At 46.0% G+C, this 24268-nt stretch overlaps 1 long non-coding RNA gene across 1 annotated transcript in view; it reads left to right on the top strand.

The window, feature by feature from the left end:
- The first annotated feature begins 862 nt into the window (after positions 1–862).
- Positions 863–24268, top strand: part of LOC110342162 — a 44609-nt gene continuing 21203 nt past the window's right edge. The window contains exons 1-3 of the long non-coding RNA XR_002384167.1: positions 863–973; positions 19071–19129; positions 19595–19823. This is a non-coding gene — a long non-coding RNA (uncharacterized LOC110342162). The remainder of the gene's footprint in view (positions 974–19070; positions 19130–19594; positions 19824–24268) is intronic.

Genomic DNA, 24268 nt, shown 5'->3' with positions numbered 1-24268 from the left:
GTGTTGAAGAATTGGTAGGCCATAGTCGAGGGAGCTCCCAAGTTCAGAGCTCTAGATCCGACCTCAGCTTGGCCAGTAGCTGATTGCGTGATTCCAGACAGGTCACTTCATCTTTTGGAGTTCCAGTTTCCCCTCATCTGTTTGCATAGGAAAATCTACAGGTGGTTTCCCTGTCTTAGCCATAAAGAATCCCAAGGTCAGAGCAGACGAGCCTGGGAGGTCATTTTGTAAGTCAAACCCTTCCATCTTTACAGACCAGAAAAGTGACACTTGAAGGAGGGCGTGACTAGGTAACTCCAGAGTGCTTCTCATGGGCCACCTGCTTTGCCTTAGTCTCCATCACAATCCCATTCTGTAGCCGAGGAAATGGGGCATCGAAAAGCTAAATCACCCACTAGTGTAAGAGTCTTGCGTGACATATCTAGGTGAGCTCAGAACTAAAGTGTGTTTGCTTTAAAGGAAGCAATAGCACTGGAGACAGGATCATCACACCATCTTCCCGGGCCTCAATGTTTTCCTTTCTGAAATGAAAATCACAATCGTCCTTTGTAGGCTTACACTAACCGAAGTTCTGAACTTAAAATGTTTGGTATAGTGCCACTGTTGTAGAATATTATCTTAACTAGGCAAAGATGTGTTACATTTGTTTATGCTGCAGAATGTTACTTTAACTGCGTAAAGATGTGTTACTTTTGTTTATGCTGAATTTGTTTTATTATGAAAAGATGTGTTGCATGAAAAGCGGCGTTGAGTCTGTCTCGCCTTGCCTGCCTAAGGCACCTGATTGTTCTATTAAAGAGGCAGAGAAAGGATAGGCGGGGCTAGGCAGCAGAGAGAATAAATAGGAGAAATCTGGGCTGCGAAAGGAAGAACGAGGAGGAACCAGAGAAGGAGGCAGAGAACGAGGGACAGGCCTCGGGCAAGAAGCCAGGCAGACACCAGCCGCAGGACATACGAAGTGAAAGTAAGAAAGGTAACGTTCCCTGAGGCAAAAGGTGGTTAAAGGGAAACAAATTAATTTAAAAGAGTTAACCAGAAACCTGCCTGAGCTAGAGCAGGCATCAAGACTAAGAAGTCTCTGTGTCATGATTTGGGAGCTGGTTGGTGGCCCCAAACAAAAAGCCTGGTACAATGCCATGAGCCAGTATCCGTGCATGCATACATGTTTGAGTGTGTAAAATATTGCTTCCTTCAGCAGGTGCTTAATACCCCTCATGCTTTGCATGCAAAAGTGTTTTATAGGTGTAGAAAGCTATAGAAATTCTTTTCTCAGCATGTGATAGAGTTCAGTGGTTGAGTATGTGCTTAGTATGCATTAAGTTTAGGATTTCACCCCCAAAAGAAATTTTAACGTTTGCCAAATGTGTATAGAGTGCCTATTATGCATCACATTCCATATAACTTGGAGAGAGGGAGGGGGAGGGGAGAGGGGAGGGAAGGTGGGAGCGAGGGAGAGACAGAGACAGAGAGGTTATTCAAAATCGCAATAGATGTTTAACCACAGGGCCCTGGAAGAAAGATGAGGGCTTCTAGGCAGTTTCTCTGGGGACTATCCTGGTGTCAGAGAAGGCTTCTTAACAGGAGACTTGGAAGATGAGACCCCAGGAATAAGTCTGGATCAAAAAGGAGGGGAGGTCCTTATAGAAGGAGCCCAGAGCTCCTGTTGAAACACCGAGGTAGGACGGGATAGACATGATTTCTTTTTAAAGCCACTTTCCAGGTGAGGAAAGGAGGTTGTGAGACACTGACTTTGCCCAGTGAGATTCCGTTGGACTCTGACAGGCTGACTGATTTCCTTTCCCTACCCTAGCCTGGGAAGGCAAGGTACCTGATGGTAGTTAAGGCATTGTCTCAGCTGCTCTTATCAATTTTACCAATTGCTTAGGAAGGGCAATGCCCCTTCCCTTACAGGAGAGTGTGGTTGAGTGCACCTGGGCCAATTTTCAAGCTGGCAGGATACTTTAAACGCTTCTAAGTTTTGCGATCCTATCCGGTGGCTCAGCGGGGCTATGTCCAGCCTGCTTGCTCAGTTTTTGTATGAAATCTGGTGTGGCGTGAGAGGCTTCCCCCTGCTGGTGTAATGTTGGAACCGCAGAGATATTTTCTCCATTGAGCTCCACACCTGCCGGTGAATTCTTCAATGGCTGTTTGCTTCCGATCTATCTACTACGACTACGGCAGCCTCTGACTACACGAACTGTGTTTGAGCAGAGTATGTGTTTGGAACACGGAGAGAGATTGACATCTAAGGGTGCCAAAGAGCAGTAGTTATGCCTTTTTTGTGGTCTCCTTTCAGGGCTGTTCTGGACTGGTTTCTGGCCCTCAATGACTGCTTCCTTCAGTGAACTCCATGTTACCACTGGTGGTTTCTTCCACACCAGGGTCCCATCTGCCACCCTGCAGTGCCTAAGGGAAACTGCATACCTTCTCCAGACAACAGCAGATATTATTGCATGTGTTTTGGGGAAACCTTGCAAGGAGTGTGTCTAGCCTCTAAGTCCCATTCCCTGGGCTCTTATCTGCCCCTGTCTGTGCTGATGAAGCTGTATAGGGTGTTTTCTGCCCAGAGAACACTCTGGTTACAGAACATTTCTGGGCCACGATAGTTAACCAAGATTTTCAAAGGTGTCACTCCACCTACTTTCCACACTCCAGGTACTGTGTGTATTTTAATCCAGAGCTTTGGGAGACATGAGTTAGGGTATCACTCCTGTTCCCAAGCCTCTTCTAAAAATACTAGCCCACCCTGCATAGTCTCAGCAAGCAAAATCCCCTGGTGAGGTCATTAGCTGAGTATCTGAGTCACTACATTGGGACAAAAGTGTCAGATATATCCTAATGAATCCCTGGACTTCACTCAAAGGGAAAGCTTCCGGGCGAGCTCAGAGACATGGGAGCTCTGGAAAAGCCCACTGGACTTCTAGAAACCAGCTTCAAGTAAATGCTCACACACAGGCATCACTTTGTCCTTTCCCCATGGGTAAAGGCCACCAGCCCCACCCAGAGCATTTCTAGGAGTTCCTCTCTTCCACTCCCCTAACTGTGGCTGCGACTCTTTTTCATGCACAAGCACGAGCAGGGAGGAGCTGCTTCCCTCGGGTTGCCATTGCCAGGCCTGGCTCTTCTCCTACCCTACACCTTGCTCTTTTCATCTGCTGTCCTTGCTCTCGATAGGACGGTCCTGAGGTCTGAGTGATGTTGTGACAAAGGAAGCTGTCATGCCAGCTCTGCACGATAGATAATGAGACCTCTCCTCATCATCCACCTTCACTTCCCTTAAGTATACTGTGGACCCTTGCTGGGGTCCTTAGGCTCAGTGAAGACACGGAAACCAAGAGCAACCTGAAAAGAAAAGTCACTACTAGAAGCATGCAAATGGAAGAGTCCAAAGCCTCTGGGTCAGCAGCACAGAGCCCTGTCCTTGGCAGGATGCCTTCCTTTCCTGGATGGTGCAGGAGGATGCGCAGCCTATATATAGTCTTAAGCATCCCACACTTAGTGGGAACTTAACCAGAACCATCATACCAAAAGGCAAGTCAATATTTATCAAGCACTGATGTGTACTAGGTACTATTCTGTGTGCTTTATATCTACAAGACTCAATGGATCCCCAGGACAACTCCACAGGTAAAACTCTCACCCCCTTTGTGAATGGGAAAAATAAGGCTCCATAAGCCTAAGCAAATTGCCTAAAGTCACACAGCTAGTAAGCTGTGCCAAGATTTAAAGATCATAACCTACCTCCAGGAAGTCACTACTATGATCTAACAGTTTATACGATCTGTGCTGAGTAGTAGTTTGGCCTATGCTTGCTTTCGTCTAGTAATGAGGAGTTCATTACTTCTCAATGGAGCCTGTTTTGGTTTCACACTGATAGACTCTTTTGGCAAGTCCGGCCAAGTTTTAGTGACCCAGACCTCACAGTTATCTAAGTTCCCTGGAGATACAAGTGTGGAGTAGGTTATAGGAAATGCTCTCCTTGTGCATCGTCACAGAGAGCGATCTTGGCATCACTTTTCTTTTGCAGGAGTGTTGCTGTCATTCAGTCACATCTGTCTCCTGATCACAGAATCCTCCAAGGCACCTAGGCTTCTTTGCTCCCTCACGGTCCTGATGCAGTGGCTGAGAACGAGTCAGGATGAGTGACTTGCCCAAGGTTCTGTGGCAGTTGAAGCGGAAATTAAAATGGTTCTGTCTGCCTCAATAGTCTTTTCAGTTGAGGACAGTGGATAATCAGGCCTTCTCTCTAGTTCTAACCCAGAACATCCACAGCACAGTATTAATAGGTGCTCACTAATGCCAAATGAATGCATGGGTTCTAAGAGTGTGACGGGCAAGCCCACAGCCTCCTTTCTGGCTGGCCTCAATTTCCTGGAAGAGTTAGTTTTGATTCCTGCTTTGAGATCCTTAAAAGCAGCATTTCCATGGTAACAAAGCATAGACTTGCCACTCTAAGGCCAAATTCTTTTCTGTCGCAGAGAACCTGAGCTCAGTCCAGAAAAAATACCCTAAATGCCTCCAGTGTCTGAGGAGCAGGCCACTGTCACTTGGGAGACCTGAGGAGTAGGCACTGCCAAGGGCGGATCCCCCAGAGCATATCTCCTTGGGGGAAGTTCTTGGGCCCATCGACCTTGCTAGGGTTTCCATGGTAACAACACTAGGCTAATGGGTTGCCAGGGTGACGGCGCTCTACTGCTAAGATTGCACAGGACTGGACCACACAGGGCTGCTGAGTTGAAAAGATGCTAATAACACCTTTCTGAGTCTCTATGACAACAACACTCAAACACCCTGTTGGCTTTGTCCCGAATGCAGATTAGGCCCCCACACTTCACCCTTAGCAAAGAACACCCTGGAAGGTGGGCCCCCTAACCCAGTGTGCTTAGGATTTGACCCCTGCCATTCCTTTTTAGAGGGAAGGAAAGGTCCAGGTTTATTTCCCCTCCTCAGTCTCACTCTGCTTATGACACTGCTTCTCAGAGAACATGGTTGAAACAGCCTGGGACAGGAACAGGGCTTGGCCTGATAGGTGTAGGAGCAAATAGAGCTTCGGGAACCTCTGGGGTCCAATGCCTCTCTTACTGAGGCTGCTCTCAGGCCACTTGAGTTCATGTATTCGAGGAACAAAGCCAAGAACATGAGGCCAGACTTTCCAAACTCTTTCCAAAGCCATGGCACATATAAATTGTATCAAAGCAAGATCAAGCTCTCGGCGTCAACCATGGCGTCTCATTCTTCCAGTGTCTTCCTGAGGCACCTACTGTTCTGTGGAACACAATTAGAAAAGTCTCACCTTTGGGTAGGTCCATTTTGAGTTCCCTATGTGGAGAGACTGAGAACCAGAGAGGTTGAGTGACTTGCTTAAAGCCAGAATGAAATCCCCAGGGTTCTTGTATTTGTAGTGTCACTTCTCTTAAATCAGATGCTATGAACTTCTGGATGACCTCTTGCTTGGACTTTTTGACTTTTAGTTTTTCTGCTTGTTCCTACAGTTTATAATAAAGGTGTGTTGGGAGGAGAGAAGGTTCCATCGTGGGGCCCGGCAGAAACGTTTAGGATGGATCTTCCAGAACTGACTTCCATACTTGTGTGCTAGCCAGTAGGTTAATACATTCTTTCTGTGCTAGCCAAAGTGATGCCTTCATAAGATACCACCAAAGCAGACATGGTTGGCTCCATTTAATGGAGAAAAAGGAAGGGGACTTGAACCTCAGTGTACCAACCTGGGTGAATATCTCTTCACAAGGGTGCTATTTAATAGCTCCAGCAGAGAATTTTGTGGACAGTGCTGACCTATGACCTCTCTCTGGTGACACTGAACTGAAGTATGTGGATTCATCCAAGTCATTAGAGACCCTTTATACCTGCTTCCCATCCCCCACCCCCACCAATAACCACATACAATAGACCGCCTTGTCAGGGGGACTGGAGGACAACTCTATTCTCTAAAGCAGGGAGCATTATTTTTTCGCAATGCTGTGCACTGCAGGCCATAACAGGCACATGATCTTATTACTATGATTTCTAGTTACCATGGAAACTCAGGAAGGTGTATGAGCATCCGCTGCATCAGAGGTTTGTACTGATTGGGTGTGGTATACACACCTAAAATCCCAGTACTTGGGAAGCTGAGTCAGGGGTATGAAGAATCCAAGGCCAGCCTGGTCTATAGAGTAACACCTTGTCTCAAATAAAACTAAACTAAAATAGCAATGACAAAAATGGTTAGTAGGGCTAGCAGGATTGCTCATCAGGTAAATCACTTGCTGTGCAAGCCTACTGACCTGAGTTCAATTTCTGGAACCACGTAAAGGCGGGAGCAGAGAACAGACTCAGCAAAGTTGTCCACTGATTGTTGCGTGTCCTCTGGCACCCGTTCACCTACATGCACATCACACCCATAATAACAAAGTTGCTTTAAAAGGTCTGTGTAATCCCTTCGCTCTCAGGTAGTAGCACAATCACCTCCGTGTTTCTTGAATGCATGGACTTGTTTGGTGGATGCAGTTCCCAACTTTTTGGCGCTACAGCAGCTGACCAAGTATACAGGCTGCTTGTGGTGACTTTTCCAGGACTTTACCTGGACTCTGTCAGCACTGAGCTTTCTCAGGGTGCACCCTCCCTCCACCTGAATAGTCTTTTTTTTCCGCTAAAAGTTTATTTTCAGTTTTTATGTGTGTGGGTGTTTTGTCTGCATGTATGTCTGTGTATCACATGTGTGCCTGATGCCCATGAAAGTCAGAAGATGGCGTTGGATCGATGAAACTGGAGTAACTGATAGCTGTGAACCACAATGTGGATGCTGGGACTAGAACCCAATGCTCTGGAAGGAGCAACCAGTGCTCTTAATTGCAAAGCCATTTCTCCAGCTCCTATCTGAACATTATTCCAGTCTTGAACCCTTTGGGTGCTTCTGACAAAACTCTGAACACTGGATAATTCATCAACCACAGAAATTTAATTCTTGTAACTCTGGAAGCTAGGGATCCAAGAGGAGGGTGCCAGTAGGTCAGGTACCTGGTGAGGCCTGCTGTCTGCTTCAGGATGGCACCCTGTTGCAAAGTCTTCCAGAGAGGAGGAACAACATGTCCTCACATGGCAGAAGTGAAGAATTGGATACCAACATCCTTCTCTAGTCATCTTTTAAGTCTCCAGTCCCTGAGGGCTCGACCCTTGAGACTTACCTCAAAAAGATGTGTAAATATATCTGCATATGGGTATGGAAACATGAGGGAAGGTCTTGCCCATAGATGCCACAGGCATGAGATCCCCTGGAGCTGGAGCTATAGGCAGTTGTGAACCACCTAGCCTGGGTTCTGGGAACCAAACTTGGGTTCTCTTGAAGAGTAGTAAGTGCTCTTAACTGCTGAGTCACCTCTCCAGTCCAGGATCCCATCTCTTAAGACCAGCACATTGGACTTAATTTAAGTAATAGTTCTCCCTTGAATTCTTTCTGCTGTGGGGTCACTTTTTTGCTTCTCTCTGCTTCACAGTCACATAGTAGGTGCCTATGAACAGAGATAAGGACATCTTTCCTCTGTTCCTTTGTGTTTCTACCCTGGTTTGGTGTTTTTAAAGCTCTGCTGTTCCTACAAAGGTCAGAGACCCTCATGAGAAAATAGATCTTTCCCTTTTGACAGGAGGCCAAGAGGGAGGTACTTCAAACACTTTGGCATGTACAGGTTGTATGGAGAAGTATGGGTTTCCATCAACCTCAAATCATGCCCTGTTGTGCCACTTCTAAGGGGCCTTGAATGAGAGTGGCTCCTTGGCCAGCAGAACCAGCAAGCACTACTACAAGCATCTTTCCAGGATGGAAACAGTCAAACCAGATGGCCTGGATTCCAGTTCCAGCTCTGCTACTAAGCAGCTGTGTGCCTATAGGCAAGGTGTGGAACTGGCTAAAGGCCATTGTCCTCACCTGGAAAATGGAGGTCCTGCTAGGTCCTACTTATAAAGCTCTTCCATGTTAGCTTTCTCTGTGTGAGTTGATGCTTGGTACCAAGGATACACCCAACAAAAATGGAAGGCCTAGAAGTGCTGTAGTTGTTGTTCGGTGGCCAAGCATTCATGCAGTGTGTGTGTGAGGTTCTGGGTTCACATCTCAGTGTCACAAGAAAGGAGAAGTGAAGAAACTCTTTATCCCCATCAAGGGTGGGACATTCCTCCCTCCCACTTATGTAACACAAAAAAATAAAAGACCCAGAGACTGTTACTGGGTTTGAAGCTTCAAGTCGAAGATAGAAAAGCAAAGCAGCTGGTCACTAACCTCTTACCTCTACCTGGGGCTGAATGGGCTGATCGGGCTGATCCTATCTCCACAAGCTGTCACCAAGCCTCAGACTGTGACCTCTCCCCAGCTTGGCTAGAGAATGAATGCCTCTGATCCTTGCTTCTGACTTTCCTAATGTTGGGATTAGAGGTGTGAGCTATAATTCTCTTTTAGACTGATTTTACTCCTGTGTAGATCTGGGTGGCCTTGGACTCAGATTCATCTGTCTCTTAATCCTAAATTCAAGGTGTACTACTACTATTTAGCTTCTGGCTTCTAGAACTAAAGGTGCGTATCACCACTGCCTGATCTCTATAGCTCGAGACTGACTTTGCTTTTCTAAATCCTCAGTCAAGCTTTAATCATAAGTAATATATGACTACACACTTATGTCCCACCCATTGCCACCACTCCACTTTCTGATCAGAGTTGTCCTATTGTCCCATGGGAAGAAAGCCCCGACTGTCTATTCTAGTCTTACTGATGGGGACTCAGAGCAGGGTTTTGTGTTTATTTATGATACATTTGTTGAACACCTAACATGTACTACTCTCATGGTCCCTTGAGTGTCCTTTGGAGCAACTCTAGCACTGCACAGGAGAATTTCTACTGCAGCTGCCCAGTGCTCTTTCCTTCCAGCTGCAGCGAGCTTCTGCCCTGCCCCAGTGGCTCTGCACTATTGAGCCATACTCCCTGTTGCTTTGTACTTCTGTTCTAGAACATGAGAGTCTGCATAGTCTCCGGGCCCCCTGATAGCACAGTCAAGTGTGTTTCTACTGGGTTGTCCTAAGATCAATCATGGAGGGCTGGGTTCCCTGGCTACTGTAAGGGCTCTAGTTCTGTCTCCTGGGGAAGGGTGGAAGGCCAGGTCAGCTCAGGTATGTGGCCTAAGGTAGAGGTTCCAAAAGGAGACCCCAATCTCACCAGTAAACTTATGCTGCAGTCCAGGCAAAGGCTGGATGAAAACAACCTATCAGCTGTGCCTAGTGCTTACTAGGTCTTGTGTTGTGCTTATCAGCTTCCTGAAGAACAAGAGAGGCTGAGCAGTTGGGGGGGCATATAATAGGTAGATCCCAAGCAGGGCTGCCTGCCTGCCTGTTGTCCCTGCAGGCATTGTTGGTTGGCATTAATCTCCCATATACTATTAGGTCTCATCCAAGCCCAACTAAATCCTGTGGCTTGAAGTTCAACAGGCCAGTCTGTAAGGGTTTTCCCAACACACCACCTTCTTACCCCCAGTGTCTTAGTTTTTGAGTTATGGCCTGCTTGTTTTCCTGCATGGACCTAAGATGTGGTTCTTAATTCAGTTCTTTGTGCTGTGAGGACAGTGCCTCATCCTCATAGACACAAGGACGACAGCTAAGGTCGCTTTTGAGCTGGGACACAGGAACCAGCACTGAAGTTGAACCACCCAGAGGCAGAATGCCTGATTCTCCATTCTGGTTCATGTCTCCATCGTGTATATGACTTGGGGAATGCCATTTCCCTTCTCTGTAACTGCTTCCTCATCTGTGAAATTGAGGTGATAGCCTACCAGTCTCACTATGTAAACACGAGGTTCACATAAGAATGGATCTGTGATAACTTTAAGCTGCACTGTGCTTATAAATACTCATAGGGGATGACAAGATGTCTGTCTTAGGGTTTTTATGCTGTGAACAGACACCATGAGCACAGAAACTGTTTTTTTTTCTTTTTGATTTTTGGTTTTTCTCTGTAACAGCCCTGGTGGTCCTGGAACTCACTTTGTAGATCAGGCTGGCCTCAAACTCACAGAGATCTACCTGCTTCTGCCTCCCAAGTGGTGGTATTAAAGGTGTGTGCCAGAAACCCTGTCTGGAAAAACCAAAAACTAAAAAAATAAAGGCATGTGCCACCACTGCCTGGCTAACCCTGACAACTTTTGTAAAGGAAAACATTTGAGTGACTTATAGTTTCAGGGGGTTCAGACCATTATCTTCATGGTGGGACATGGCAGCCTGCAGGGAACCTTGGTGCTGGAGAAGGAACTGAGAATGGGAGAAGGAGCTATATCTTGATCCTACAGGCAACAGGAAGTGGTCTGAAACACTCTGTGGCTTGAGCATATATGGGACCTCAAAGAGACACACTTCCTCCAACAAGGCCACACCTCCTAATAGTGCCACTTCCTACGAGCTTATGGGGGCAATTATATACCGCAATGCCCTTCTACCTCTTCTGGCTTCCACCATTCTCCTCCATGCCCTGAAGTGTATTTCCATTGACCAGCTCCTTGCCCTTCTTCCTAGGCCCACAAATGTGCTCAGAGATTCCTTGTCCATCTCCAATGTTCTTCCACAACCAAACTTCTCATTTAGATGGTGTTCAACCATATGCCTTCATTTTTTTATTCTCACATTCCTATCTCTTGATGCCACTCTCCCCTCTCAACTTCCTTTATGGTCTCAGCAGCCCCTTTTGGTTCTAATGGTCCTCAGAGCACCACTTTCTGGCATTCGTATCTTTGTCCAATCTACCCCACCTTGACTGTAGGCTGAACCTAGAAAGGTAACTAATGGACAATGGTAAGATGGATAGGGAGGCATTTGTAAGACTATGCTATAAGACAGTGATACCTGTCTTTCTCGTATTCTCTCACCACCCTTTCCTTGCTCAGAGGAAGCTAGTTACCATGTTGTAAGCTACGCTCTGGAGAGTTCTACATGGCAAAGTACCAAGGGCTGCCAAAACCCAGTAAGTTACTGAGACTCTCCATCCTATAACCAACAGATACCAGGACACTCCTGCCAGGATCAATGTGGTTGAGCTTGGAAGTGAAGTCTCTCTCAGTTGAGTACCTTAGCCAGAGACACATCTTTACAGTGTAAACAAATATTCTGCAACAGGATACCATTTTATATAAAGTTCAAATACTCATAAAACCACTTTTTACATTGCTTATAGATGCAATGCATTATAAAAGTATTAAAACACAAGCTCATTTCAGCTGCACATATGGTAAAATTTGAGCTATATGGAGTAGCATGGCCTCTGCACAAATCTGTGAAGTATTTTATATGGAGAATCTTGCCTATGCCTCACCATACTAACTGTGGCGTTTTGAATGAAAATGACTTACATGTTTAAATACATGGCTCCCAGTTGGTGGGGCTGTTTAGGAAAGATTAGGTGATGTGACTTTGGAAGAGGTATATCACTGGGGGTAGGCTTTGATATTTCAGAAGACTTGTGTCACTCCTTTGTCTCTTGCTTGTGGATCTAGATGGAAGCACTTGATTGTTCCTGTTGCTGTGTCTATGTTAATGGACTCTACCCCTCTGAAGTCATGTCAAATTAAGTATTTTCTTTTATAAATTGTTTTGATCATGGCGTTTTATCATGGCAATAGAAAAATAACTAAGATGGAAGTTAGTTCCAGGGAATGGGCTGTCGCTTTGAAGAACGTTACCATGTTGTTTTTGGAGGAATATGGAGGACTTTGTATTAGAAACAGGGTTGAATGTTGAAAACAGAGGTTGATGGACCATTTTAGTAGGAGCATGGAAGACAGTAGTGCTAAGAGTAATGTGGAATGTGGAGGCCTTGCTTGAGAGGTTTCAGAGGGGAACAATATAGCAACTGGGCTAGAGACAATTTTTGTGATATTTTGACAAAGATTGTAGCTGTTTTCTGCCCTTGATCTAAGAATTTGCCTGGGACTAAATAAAAAGTAGTGAACTGACTTCTTTGCCAAAGGAGATTTCAAGACACTGTGGTTATTATGTAGGTATACAATGAAAAGGAGGAAGTGGGGCAAACATAAATTAAGAATACACTGTTTGAAGAGGAAAAGCACCAGGGAATTTAATGTAGGCACCCAGGGTTGTGCTGAACGAGATGAAGAGACTGAGAGGCCTGATAAGCACTGGAATAAAGGGAGGGGTGCCCCCAGGCTAAGACCCTCTTCCAGCTAAGCTTCCAACTTGTAAAAGGAAAAGGCCCAAGGGATTTTCTCCTCTTAGAAAAGAAAAACAAATCAAAGCCACTGTGAATGTGATTCAAGGCGGGTAAGTGAGCACCCCAACAGTGTTACTCTTGTAGGGCTAGCTTCAGACTCATAAAGGGGTGCTTGAGCGAAAGGGTCATGGAGGCTTCTGTGGTTAAGGAGAACCACTGAAGCCAGACATGTGGCAGGGGGAGTCCCTGCATGGAGGCCCTGAGAGGCCTTTACATGAAGCTGTAAGTGAAACCCGGATTTCATTGGAGATTCCAAGACGTTAGAAGTGCCAAAGCTGTGAAATGCATGGCAACAAGAGCTGCACATAGAAAGTGGAACCAGCCCATGAAAGAGAAGTGTATTGAAGGCAACAGAGGCAGAAGGGTGGAGCCATCTAAAACTCTCCAACCATCAGACAGGAATGATAGAATTTCGAGTTTTTCCTACTAGGTTTTGGTCTTGTTTTGACCCAGTATTTCCTCAGTAGGCTCTGATCCCTTCCCTTTGCAATGATAATATATATTATGTGCCATTCATTGTATGTTGGAAGTATGTAATTTGCTTTGCGATTTTTTACAGGGGGTTACAATGAAGAGATTGCTTTGAGTCTCAGAAGAGAGACCTGGACTTTGGATTTTTAAACAGTGTTGAGACTGTGAAAGACTCTGGGAACTTCTGAAGTTAGACTAAATGCATTTTGCATTGTGATATGGCTACAAGCCTAGGGTGACCAGGGAGTGGAATGTAGTGGTCTAAATGAGAATGCCCCCCCATAGGCTAATATGTTTGAAAACTTGGGTTCCCCAATTGATGGGACTGTTTGGGAAGGACTAGGAGGTGTGGCCTTCTTGGGGGGGTGATATGTCACTGAAGGTAGGCGTTAAGGTTTCAAAAGACTCACCATTTCCAGTGTTCCCCCCTTGCCTTCTGTTTCCGGATCAAGATGCGACCTCTTGGTTGTTTCTGCCGCCAAGCATTTGCTCTACAGTTATAGATGCCAAATCTTTAGCTGTTAAACATTTTCTTTTATAAGTTGTATTGATCATGGTGCTTTATCCCAGTAGAAAGGTAGCTGAACACCCACCATCCCGCTGTGAACTAATACAGCACTAACTTTCACCTCGAGTGTTACAAAAGGCTTGAGCTCGGTCTTCCTATCTCCGACCTTTCAGTTTATTCCCTGGAATGGTCATTGACTGTCTATGCTTAGGTGTCTGCCCAGAATCCTTTGCTAGCACCCATCTCCTTCAGTATGATGACAAATGACCCTTTCAGAATTAGTCTCAATGCTTTCTAGCCTGACCTTTCTGCCATTATCTTAGGCCCTCCACTCCAAACAGAGCAGCTTGCTGGCCAGTCCCTGTCCACTCCGTACAGTCCCACCTCACAGCCTTTGTACTCGCTACCACCCTGGTCCAGAATGTCCTCTTGCATATTTGCTTTAAATGATGCCTCCTTATAGCGCCCTGATTTTAAAATAAAAATACTCCTCTAAAGTCCTCTTTCCTCTCTGCTTTTTGCCTACACCACTAACCATGATATACTATATGTTTTATTTCTTTATTGCTTTCCTCACATGAAACTGTAATCTCTAAGTCAGTGGTTCTCACCTTTCCTAATGTCTTGACCCTTTAATACAGTTCCTCATGATGATGGTCTACACAGTGGTTCTCACCCTTCCTAATGCTGTGACACTTTAATACAGTTCCTCATGTTTGTCTAGACAGTGGTTCTCACCCTTCCTAATGCTGTGACCCTTTAATACAGTTCCTCATGATGATGGTCTACACAGTGGTTCTCACCCTTCCTAATGCTGTGACCCTTTAATACAGTTCCTCATGATGATGGTCTACACAATGGTTCTCACCCTTCCTAATGCTGTGATCCTTTAATACAGTTCCTCATGTTGATGGTCTAGACAGTGGTTCTCACCCTTCCTAATGCTGTGATCCTTTAATACAGTTCCTCATGTTGATGGTCTACACAGTGGCTGTCACCCTTCCTAATGCTGTGACCCTTTAATACAGTTCCTCATGTTGCGGTGACCCCCAACCATAAAATTATTTTCATTGCTATTTCATAACTAGAATTTTGTTACTGTTATGAATTGTAAATAATCTGACATGTAACCCCCATGAAAGGGTCATTTGACCCTCAAGGGGTCATGACCCACAGATTGAGAACCACATTAAGACAATTGGATTTTTCTCGTGTTTCCTGAAGGGGCTGTGCAGCAGCTGGGCATTAGGGACAGCCTCTATCCAGAATATTTTGCGTTTTTGTCATTGAAGTTTTCCTAGATGTGGCTCAGTTCTACATCTACAGCAAAGGTAGCATCCGGCCCTGCCATTCCTGAGTGTTTCCCAGATAATAGATCAGATAAGAGTGAACATATGAGAGTGTGTGAAGACGTGTGTGGATGTGGGTAGGATTGGGAATAGAAGGCAGGGTGTGACTGTGGGGCTAATTGTGTGCTTATGCTCTGGGGAGAGAGGTAAGATATGCTCGGCAGGATAAGGGTAAGCCCAAGGCATAAAGGCCTAGTTAGCCCCAGAGAGTCCATCTTTGTGGCCAGCAGGTGTCCTTAGTATGGCTGGCACCAGGATCGAGTGATATCCTCCCAGTGTCCCTGGAGGAGCCAGGAGTGCTGGTGACTAGTAGGCCAAGCATCTCTGAGGAGGTGGGGGCCAAGCCTCTGGCATTTCCCCTCATGAGCCAAAGGAATGCCGGAGAAGCCCCAAGAACAATGGGGAGCTGACAGCCTCTCAGAGGATCTGTGACGTGGGCCCTAAAGAGGGAATGCACAGCTGCTGGCCAGAACTTGGGAGGGGAGGGGTCTGGCAGGGATACAGAGAGGCTAAGGAATCCTTGAAGGAAGAAGACGGAAGCAGCTGGGGATGACACTGATCGGCATTTCCCGCCTCAGGATGCCCTCCTGCTTTCTTCACTTCCACTGCAGCTGCAAAAGCAAAAGCTGCAACTTCCATCCGGTCCCCAAAGGCCATTCTAGAACTTCTGGAGTTGTAGGCCCCGGTGAGCCACGTCCACTCTTCCACCCCACCCAGTCCCAGAGGAAGGCAGGCAAACTGTCTACCTCAGAGTAGAGTGCCTTCGTGGCCTAAAGGAAAGTGTTTGCCTATGTAGCCCTTTTCCACCTTTGCCCAAAGCGGCTAGGAGGGCATCTGTCTGAAGGTGTGCGCACCTTCTTGCTCTCACTGATGTGCATCTGCATCCGTTGCTCAGCCTCCGTCTTCTCTGTGGGTGCTTCAGTGAACAGTGTTTAGTCACAGGCAGATTGAAGCCTTTCTCTTTAAGAACCTCTTGGTTTTTTTCTCACCGTGGTAAAAAAAAAAAAACTTCCCATTTTTAGAGCAAATGCCTGAGATAAACACATTGTAAAGAGGAGAGGTCTGTTTCATTTTAGTGCTCTCAGTCCATAATCAATTGGCCCCATTATTTTGGCCGTGCGTAGCAAGGTAGCACACCATTGTGGGAGCATGCAACGGAGAGAATTGCTCACCTCATCCCTGGTAAGGGAAAGAAAGCAAGAAGATGACACGGAGTCCCACAGTCTCCTGCAAGAGTAGCACCCCTATGTCGGTTGGGATTGACTGTGAACTTGACTGGATTGAGAGGCACCTAAGTAATTAGCAAAACACACCTTTGGGAGTGTCCATTAGGCTATTTTCAGGGAGGATACTTGCTTTATTCTGTTGCTATGATAAAGTGATCTGACCAAAAGCAACTTGAGGGAAGGGCTTATTGGACTTACATTTCCAGGTCACAGTCCACCTTGAAAGAAGTCTGGGCAGGAGCTCATCAGGAACTGAAACAGAAATCAGAGTAATTCTGCCTACTGGCTTGCATACTTAGCTTTCTTGTACAACCTGGGATCAGCTGCCCAGGGATGGTGCTGCCACAGTAGGCTGGACCCTCCTGCACCTATTAGCAATCAAGACAATGCCCACACATTCTTTTCTCCTGTAAGTTACCTGCTCAGGTATTTTGTCACAGTGACACAAAGTCTGTTTAATGCAGCTCCCAGTGACCCAACTTCCTTCTGGTAGGCCCTATCTTTGGAAGGTTTCACTACGTCGCAACAATGCCATATTGGGTACCAAGTCTTAACACGTGGACCTTTAAGGGACATATAAGAATGACCCTATATTAGACGGTCCTTCTGCAGACACCTGAACACTGTCGGGGTAGGAATGACCTCAGGTGTGGATACAATAACAGTTACCCTTGGTTGAACATCTTTAGAGCACAGGGGAGCAGCCTGCTCATCACCTTGTAGGTACACAACAACAAGCTGTTGTTGACTTACAGCAGGTCAGCTGGGCTGATTCAGAGAATCGAGTGGCTGAGGACCAAAATTAAGGGTGAGCTCTGCTGGAGATCAGACACCTTAGAACCGTTCAACATGAGACCCGGTACCATAGTCTATTTTGTTACTGTAACAGAATACCGCAGACTTGGTCATTTACAAAGGAGAGAAAAACTTATTTTTCTCATTGTTCTGGAGACCGGGATGTCCCAAGGCATGCTGAGAGCATCTGGCAAGGACTTGAGTGCTTCAGTGCTGTATGGATGATTTCACACGAGGGCAAGTGACAATGTGCAAAATAACCACAGTGTAAAAAAGCCACTCTAATAAGAATGAGCATACTCCTGTCAAAACAAACGCGTTCCTTTAATCCATTCATGGTGGCTGCACCTGCCAGTAAGCCTCACTCCTCAACACTGCTGCACTGAGACTTAATGGTCCAATACATGGGATTTCAAACCAGAGGAAAAAGTGCTTAGAAATCAATTAAACTTCTGCTGTGTAGAACCATTACCATCAACCACATCTGGCTAGAGAGCATTTGAAATGTGGCTATTGCAAGAGAAAAGATGTTCTCTAATAGACAAATATATATGAGAAGTAGAAGAATTTGCTTGAGGAAAATAATGTGAAATATTTCATTAATACTCTATACTGATTATATGTTAAGATGATGACATTTAAATTTTTGTATATAATCAAATAGACTACCAAGTATATAAAGGGGGTGCTGCAGGTATGGCTCAGTGGTTAAGGATACTTGCTGCTCTTCCAGAGAACCTGAATTCAGTTCTCAGGTTCCATGTCAGAGGTTGACTGCTTGTAACTCCAGTTCCAGAGGATTCAACTCCATGTTCTGGATCCCAGAGGCACCTGTATGCATATGTATGCCATGTGTACACATACACACAAATCAAAAATAAAATAAACTTTAAAAGAATTGCGAAGGGGCAGGAGGAGCCCTTTGAAGCGGAGGAATACATTCACTATCTGATTGTGACGATGGTTTCCCAGATGCTAACATACATCAAACCACACACTTTCAATATGTGTACTTCATTATGTGCCAGCTGTATAGCAATAACACTGAAAAAAATTCCCACAATAGCTTCACCATTACTGCACGAGAGGGTGGAAGGACTAATTTCCTCTCTTTAAGCTTTTTCAGTGAGGCTACTAGAGTATTTTGAGTTACACATGCGACTTGCATTGCATTTCTATTAAGCAGGGCCAAGCTAGAGGTTCTTTTCATTTTACATATTGTAAAACTAAGGCACAGAAAGGAGAAGGAGCCTGCTCATATAATGAGATGGAGAAGATATTTTACCTCACAGCTAGCACCAGCATCCACAGAAGTAGGGGTATGCTGGCAAAAACCTTGAAGTCTGCTTTTAAGGGTAGAAAAAGGATGCTCGTCCCTGGCTTTCATACCTATAATAGGTACAAAGACCTTTGGAGGCAAGGGAAGAATTTGGAATCACTTTGGAAATCTTGAAGGAAAATGGCAAGGAAGAGTGGAGAAAGGGACTTGGAAGATGCAGGCAGATGGAGGAAGCTTGGGTACTCCCCCAAGAGCTCAAGAGCTCAAGCTCTTGAACTTCCTGAAAGAAGTTCTTGCTCTCTCATCGTGTGCTTGGGAAGAACTGAGGAAGGGCCAAGGTTTCAAACCTTGGTCACTGTGGTAGGAGACCATGCCCAAAAACCACAGGAACTGGGGGGGGGGCAAAGAGGGGCACAAGGTGCACTTTCCCTATTTCCACATCCAGTGAAATTCACATATCATGGGTAGGACTCTCTTGTCATTGACCTTGGCACAGAGGTGAAGGGAGGCTAATTAATGCCATTTAGGTCTTAAAGGTCATGGGGACCTGGGGAAAGCTTAGGAATCCACTTGAGTGGTTAGAAATGCGAAGTCAAAGAACAGAGGGACTGTAGATTTGATTACTATCTCCCACCCCTTCCCTTGATTTAACAATTGAATAATAATAAAAGGATTCAGGAAGCTTTTGACACACAAAGCCAATCTCCATCCCCACTCACCATGCTAGGTGTTGCAAAATGCACAAAAGAAAGCACAATCACTTGAAGCCTACAGAGAAGTCACTTCAAGAGTGCAATGGACAGGAATCAGATAGCAGGGTAGTTGAAGGACACAGGGACTCGGGAGAACACTGAGAAAATAGCTCGGCAGGGTGGTAGAGCCCAAGTCCAGCCTTGCTAGATAAAGGGCCTGATTCAAGGGACTTCTGAGTATGTCTAGAATCCTTGGGGAGGCGGGAAGGGTGAAAGGAAGCAGACAGCATCTGGCAGTACAAGCACACCAGGAACCGAGTAAGTTGTCTGAGAAGGATGCCACTTCTGTTTTCTGGGAAGTACTGACAATTCTGAGCTGAGAATAGGCGGAAAGCTGTCTAGATTGGCTCAGGGTATCTCATGATCACCAAGAGGGGTCAGTGTGATGGAGACCACTTGGTACGCACTTTCACTCTGTTCCCTTTGGACTCTTCTCCAAGGTCTGCTGTTCTGACGAAGGATCACTGGCATGTACATCTTCCCAACTTGATAGTGACGGGTAAGTCTAGCTCATGACATCGTTCTGGGAAGAGATGAAGTCCTGAGTAAATGTGTGTTGTTGACCTGAACACATCCATGTTGATGACTCCAATGCCTAAGACCCACTAGAATATCAAAACCCTCCCCGGGTCAGGATAAGGGAAATGGCAAAGCCTTCCCCTGATTCAAGTATCTTTAGCTAAAATCAGTGCATGCAGAAAATCTTAGCTTCTTCCTTCAGGAGAACAGCAACCTGAAACTCTTCTCCAGGAAAGATCCAGTTAAAAGGTTGGGGGGGGGGACATTTCCCCTGAAGTGGGTCAGAACATGGCATTTGATTTGGGCTTCAAAGGAAGGCAGGGATGGCAAGTTATTGATACTTTATGAAGACGATGACTGTATTATTAGATTGCCTTTTGAAAAATTATTTTATTGAACATGTGTGTTTTGACTGTCTGTATGTTGACTGCCTGCATGTATGTAGATGCACCTGAATGCACCTGGTGCCCATGGAGGCTAGAAGAAGGCATTGAATCCCCCTAGAACTGGAGTTACAGATGGTGGTAAAGCCACCACAGGGGTCCTGGAAGCTGAACCCAGGTCGTCTGCAAGAGCTACAAGTACTCAGCTGTTGAGCTCTCTTTCCAGCCCCGTGCTGTCTTTTTCTATGTGCACTGCAAATGAGTAATCTAGGCTCACCACAATCCTATGAAGTAAGTACCCTTACCATCCCCATTGAACAGATACAGAATAGAAGCTTAGCAAGGTTCAGTGTGTTGCTCAAGGCCACACAGCTGGTTAGAGCTGGAACTAGAATCAAACTTAGCAGATTCTATGCTGTAGCTACTATTCATACTACCTCTGGGATGGGCACAAATGGTATGAGGGTGGGTGATACAAGCTATGCCTTGAATAAGCAGAATCAGGGATTGATGCAAGAACACCTGGCTGGCATCTTGTGGAAGGCAGAGGTTGTCTGGATGGCCTGAAGGAGAAGTCATCCAAGAGCAGGTAGAAAAAAGTGTTTCAAGCTCCATCTTCAGGTACCCAAGGGTGCCATAGTGCTTTGGAGGATTCACCAGTAGCAGCATCCATTCATGCCTGAATCAAGCAAGGAGATGCCCCTCACCCCGACTGTACCCAGAGGCTGCTCACTTTCCAAAGGGCTTCACTGAGCCCCCACTTAGTATCTGTGAAGCTCTAAAGTCAATGTTCATTTGAGGACAAGAATGGAAAATCCATCATGCTCCAGGCAGGAAATTCCACAGTGAAGGCCCTTGAACTGTATCCCTGCGGCATGAGCCATCCCCCATGCAAGACAGGTTCCGTTCCTGTTTTGTTTGTTTGAGGACTGGATGTTGTTATTCCTGCTCTGCCTGTGTTTATGTCAGAGGACGTTTACCATCAGAAAACAAAGTCCAGGCCAGGGTCGGGCCAGTGCAGCCCACTGTGGAGTCCTTCACTGTGGCATTTCCGGGCTTGCTCGTCCTGATGAATTTCTCAATTGAACAACATCAAAGATCTTCTCTTCTAGCCTTTCTCTCATCTTCAAGGGACTGTGGTGCTGAGAGGAAGCCATTTGATTCTTGAAGCAAGGCAACATTCTAGGCTTGACGTCCCTGCCTGACTCCAGCCTGAGTGCCAAACAGAATAGTCTCGTCCATTATACCCAGTAAGCAGCATCATAGAATGCCAGGCCCTGACCATCAGTCTTCCTTCAGGAGGTATTGATTTTCAGGAGGCCAGGGCCAGGCCTGGAAGGGTAGCCTTGGGCATCACTTCTCATTGAATCAGATCTCAGAAGTGGAATGCTAGACCGCAGAGGCAACACCACCTGCCTCCAGTAGGAGCGTCTTCATTTTGCAGATGAAATAACGGGGAGGCAAGTGGTCTAAAGACGAGGAAGTGTGCAGGAGTGGTGCTGAAGATCAAGGCTAGAAAGAGAGAAGATTGAGAGTTGGAGAACAAGGGCTACACACAGGGTCTCTGAAGCCTTCATGCCCGAAGTCCCTCAATGCCTTTCCTTCGTTTCCTCTCAGGCCTCCATCTTGGGTGCTTGTCTTCTGGCCTGGGCCAGAGCAATCTCTTTGACTCTTTATCACCTACTGGTTCCTGCTACCAGCTGACACGTAACTAATTCCATCTCCTTGACAGTTCAATGTAAGCCCCTTTGTCTGATGTGGCTCTCACTGTCCTTCCGTTCCCTGTGGGCGCCAAAATGTCTAGGCTGCAACATTTTGCATTGTGCCATGTACCAAATAGCTGTGGGTTTCCTAACATCGTCCTATGTGAGTGAACCCTATCCATCAGTCAGAATACAGACTTCTCCTCTCCCTCCTTGCCTTCCATTCAGTAAATGATGCCCTGTGGGCCAGTGAGGTATAGATTTAATCCAGGTTCCTGGTCAACATGGAAATGAACTGACCATTTTGACTACTAGTGACTGAGGACAGGGACAGTGAATGGGCTGGTAACAAATAGAATTAAATGCAAAAGATAAGAGGAAAAGGGCAGGCCCTGTAACCCAGTTGGTTGAGTGCTTTCTTAGTTTGTACACCAGCCATGGATCCTATCCCCAGCATTACAAAATTTGTAAAGTATATAAATACATAGGAAGAATTTGATTGGGAAAAGAAGCCACTTCCCAAGCAAATGGAGGGACATGGTGCATTGGCGATATCCAGAAACTGAGGACAGTAAAGAGAAAAATGCTGACAGGGGACCCCTCTCCTCCACTGTCAGTCCTTCCACCTGGCACTGGGGGATAGGGAATGGGCACTGTACCGAACCAGCCAGAAATATTCCCTGGCCTGGGTCTTGTGGACATCATACTACATGCTCATCCCCCTAGATTTAAGGTCTTCCGAGTGAGGCACTTAGATCTGAGCATCAGCACCTATGAGAGGAACAGGCAGATTGGTCCTTCTGTAACTTTGGTTCTTCTCACTACTTCTCCCAGCACCTAGCATCATTCCTGGAGTGTACAGAGTGCTCAGCATGGTCTCAGTAATAGAATCGTGTGCTTATATATCACCTACTACGTGACAGGCTATGCTAGGTGCTTTACAAACACAACCTCAACCTTGACAACCCTACCAGGACAGTATTATATTTTAGGTTCATTTATAGATGAAAAATCAGGGTTGGAGCTATAGCTCAGTTGTTAGAGTGCTTGCTTAGCAGCCATAAGGCCCTGGGTTTACTACCTATTACTGTAAAAACTAGGCATGGTGGCATATGCCTGTAACCCCATCACTCAGAAGGTAAGATCAGGTTTAAGTCCATCCTGGACTACACAAGACTGTTTTGAAATGTGTTAAGTAAATAAGAGTAAATGCTGTTCAGAAGGTGAAATGGACCTTTATGAAAGGTCAGACACCAAGTGTATGCTTAGGTTGGTACCCAGTTCAAATCTACCTGATGCTAGAGTCAGGTTCACAATCAAGCTGCACGCAGTGTGGAATTAAATCCCCGACAATGACCTCATCAGCACTGTGCTAAAACCAAAAGACATTATAAATCTATGAAATCGGGTCTGAGATATATGCCCCCCTGAGCTTTGAAGGTACCTCTTCAGATGAAACTCTTAACAGGGGAGTGACTGCAGTATGGGGACTGATGGAGGATACCTATGCCAGGGCTGTTTTCACACTGAAGATAAACTAGTAAACTAAGAAGGCAGGCAGAGAGCAAGGCTTTTGTCCTTGAGGCTCCCTGCCTGCCCCTTTCATTAGTAGGGAATGGGGTCCTTCGGCATGGCTACTTCTAAAGCTTGGGGGTGGGAATTTACCTTTGGACATAACCTCTTATGCCAAGCCCCATCCAAAGAGAAAAGATCCACCTAGGCCATATCAGGCCAGTGCAGAAGGCCTTGTACATACAAATCATGGGGCCTGGCTCCTGGTGGCAGCCCCACCCACTTCCGGTCTTTGTTCAGGAAGTCACTTTCTTGGTAACATCTATCCTGGTCACCATATTTAAAATTGCTCCTATTCCTTAGTCTCCTTCTACCTTTTATTTTTCTCCAGTGATGTTGATCACCAAGTGGCATTTCTGCATGTTCAGTTTGTCTTCTGTCCCTCTCTACTGCACTGTGCACACCACAAGAGCACAGGACTCTAGGCTGCTGCATTTCCTAATAGAATCTCAGGACCAAGAATTGTACCTGCATGAGGGAAGTCGGGGCTTCAGCTGTTTGTGAGCTGTGTATGACACTCCTCACTCTGTGACACTCCCTGACTCTTCCTCAGGGACACACATGGGGCTTAGGAGTAGCCTTCATAGAGTGAACTAAGCAGGCCAGTGTGAGACCCTAACTTCAAGTAGAGACAAACCCTTGCATACATGACTTCCCTGCTGAGATCAGTGACTGCACCCTGTGTGCTCAGAGAAGGGCTGAGGTTCAGGTACGAAACTGATGCAAAAACTCAGCAGTATTGGGGAAGTTGTTTGTTTACCACAACTGTCAGCAGACAGGATCTAAACTACGGGAGGAGTTGATGTAGCACTTCCTAAGCAACCTGGGTCAACAATAACCACAACAAAAACAGGGGAATTCCCCAGGTTAATGACTAATAATAGCTCATTTTATGCTTGCCAACTGTGTGACCTCGGGCAACTTCTTTGACCTCTCTGAGCGTAGACTCATACGTTAAAAAGTGGGCTTCTATGAAACTAAGATGAATTAATAGAAGGGAGGCCTCAGAAACAATGCACAGTAGTGGGTGATCAGTATATACATGTTACTCACTCTTTGGGGTGGTGTTTTTAGATCATCAGTGTCTCTAGAGTGGACCCATGGTCCCATGAGTCTAGCACAAAATACATAAGCTGAGGGAGGAGACTATGATGCTATTGTGGACAGTAAGAGCACTATGAGTTGGTAGCATTTAAGCTGAGACTGGAATGATGGAAATGGTATAGCCTGCAAAGACCTGGGGGAAGAACTTTCCAGACACAGGGAACAAACAGTGAGTGCAAAACACCAGAGGACTTGGGGCTCTCCTGGAATGGATTTGGAGGCCATTGCTCCTGGATGGCTGAAGGGCCATCAGCTGAACCCAGCAGGACTAATAAGTCACAGAGGGAGGATGCCGATGGGCCCAAGTAAAGGTTGGTCTCACATTAGCTCATTCCCTGTAACAGCCTGTCACAGCAC

This window comes from Mesocricetus auratus, unplaced genomic scaffold (genome assembly GCF_017639785.1).
Source record: "Mesocricetus auratus isolate SY011 unplaced genomic scaffold, BCM_Maur_2.0 Super-Scaffold_100003, whole genome shotgun sequence".
In the NCBI taxonomy this organism is placed as follows: domain Eukaryota; kingdom Metazoa; phylum Chordata; class Mammalia; order Rodentia; family Cricetidae; genus Mesocricetus; species Mesocricetus auratus.
This window is presented reverse-complemented; position numbering and strand designations above follow the sequence as displayed.